General features: G+C 45.2%; 1 non-coding gene across 1 annotated transcript; it reads right to left on the minus strand.

Moving 5' to 3' along the window:
• Positions 1 to 507: 507 nt before the first annotated feature.
• LOC120269859 lies at positions 508 to 614 on the minus strand. Its single transcript, XR_005539490.1, has one exon. It is a non-coding gene; the product is annotated as a small nucleolar RNA R71 (small nucleolar RNA).
• Positions 615 to 1,956: the final 1,342 nt, after the last annotated feature.

Below are 1,956 nucleotides of genomic sequence, written 5' to 3' on the forward strand. Positions count from 1 at the left end.
TTGATTGAAGGAGACCCCGAGCTTGAACGCATACACTTAGAAGAAAAAGGGAAAAACTCGCAGAAGAACAGACATAATCTAGCTGATTTGGAAGTAGAAGGATCCGAAAAACATGGTAGAACAAAATGAGCAACAAATCGAACACTATCCGACTATGCTGCACCTTTCAGTGTTGGGGACACAATCGAGTATTGTGCGCTCCCCAATGTACAGTAACTTCGAGCTAAAACCCAAAGATTCATCCATATACTACAACAGATCGCAGCAATTCAAACGGTCTTTGGACGATGAGGATCCAAACAATACATAGAGAGCTTCCCTCGAGTGTGCGACATGCTGAAGATAAATGGTGTGGCGGATGATGCCATCAAATTGAGAGCCTTCCCATTTTCCTTAAAAGGGAGAGCAAAGCAGTGGCCACACTCATTACCTAAAGCATCAATCACTACATGGGAGGAGATGGTAGAAGCTTTTCTAGCCCGTTATTTCCCTCCGGGAAAATCAGCAAAGATTAGGAATGAGAGCTCATCCTTTGTGAAGTTGGAATTGGAGTCTGTATTTGAGACATGGGAAAGGTTCAAGGAACTCCTGTGAAAGTGTCCGCAACACGGATTCTCGGAGTGGATGATTGTTCAAACCTTATACAATGGTTTGAACCCGAGTACAAGGCAACTCTTGGATGCGGCGGCAGGCGGTACCTTAGGTAGCAAAACCCCTGATGAGGCTCGTCAATTGATTGAGGAAATGAGGTTAAATAGCTACCAATGGAACGCTAGGGAGAAGAAAAAGGTGGCTGGTCTCCATGAAATTGATGCAGTAACTTCATTGGCAGCCCAAGTGGAGAGTTTGAGTAAGAATCTAGATCTTATAGCTTTGAATAGAGTTGCGGCCGTGACCAATTGCACCGGTTGTGGTGGAGGACATGCTCCCTCCGATTGCAAAACCCCTGATGAGGCTCGTCATTTCTGATGTTTCTTCAGTTGAGAACGTTAACTTTGTAGGTAATGGCATGAGACCTCAAGGGAATCTATACAGCAACACCTACAATTCAGGTTGGAAGAATCATCCCAATTTTTCATGGAGTAATCAAGGACAATAGAAGACCATGGGGCCATCGGGTTTCCAACAATAGAAACAAGCCCCTCAAGTGGAAAACAGAATTTCATGCTTGGAAACCCGAATGACGGATTTGGAGAAGCACTTGGCTAGATTTGTTCAATCGGCAAATACAAGGTTTGAATCAGTCGAGGCTATACTTCGCAATCACACAGCCTCCTTGCACAACCTTGAAAATCAGGTGGGGTAAATTGCGATGTCTCTTTCCGAAAGGCCACATGGAAGTTTACCAAGCAACACGGAAACCAATCCTAGAGAACATGTGAAGGCGATCACTTTGAGAAGTGGTCGTGAGGTTGAAGGGAGGCTTCCGAGTGAAAAGCCGAAAGAACATGCACCTGAGGTTGTAGAGGTTGAGGAGGGAGTAAACAAAGAGAAAGAGGTGGAACCCCCACCATTCAAGCCAAGAATCCCTTGAATGCTTGATTGTATGAACATTTCCCCTAGAGTGACACTATGGTTGAGAGTTCTTGTTGGTAACCTTGTGAGTGAGTGACACACCACGAGCGTTAGACAAAGCTAAGTTGGAGAGGGTTGAGAGGGTGAGTCAAGAGGTACATGAGCGTCCCTTTTCCCCTCCGACGTGATAGATTCTACCTCCATTCCTCGAGTTTTTTGCGGCCATAATAGAGTGAATGGTCTAAGGGATAAATCTCCGCTGGGGCTTAGTTGCGCTTGCAACGGAGTGAAGCATTGAGGGGATCTTAGTATCTAGGGCTTAATTGTGGTTAGTGACCTTCCGTCTGGACCAAAGGGTTAGGTCTATAATTAGGAAGAGATTTATCACCTGGAATTTCTAGAGCTCATTGCAACTTTATTCGAGTGCGAGGTTCTGAGGTT

The sequence above is a fragment of the Dioscorea cayenensis genome, chromosome 9 (assembly GCF_009730915.1).
Source record: "Dioscorea cayenensis subsp. rotundata cultivar TDr96_F1 chromosome 9, TDr96_F1_v2_PseudoChromosome.rev07_lg8_w22 25.fasta, whole genome shotgun sequence".
Taxonomy (NCBI): domain Eukaryota; kingdom Viridiplantae; phylum Streptophyta; class Magnoliopsida; order Dioscoreales; family Dioscoreaceae; genus Dioscorea; species Dioscorea cayenensis.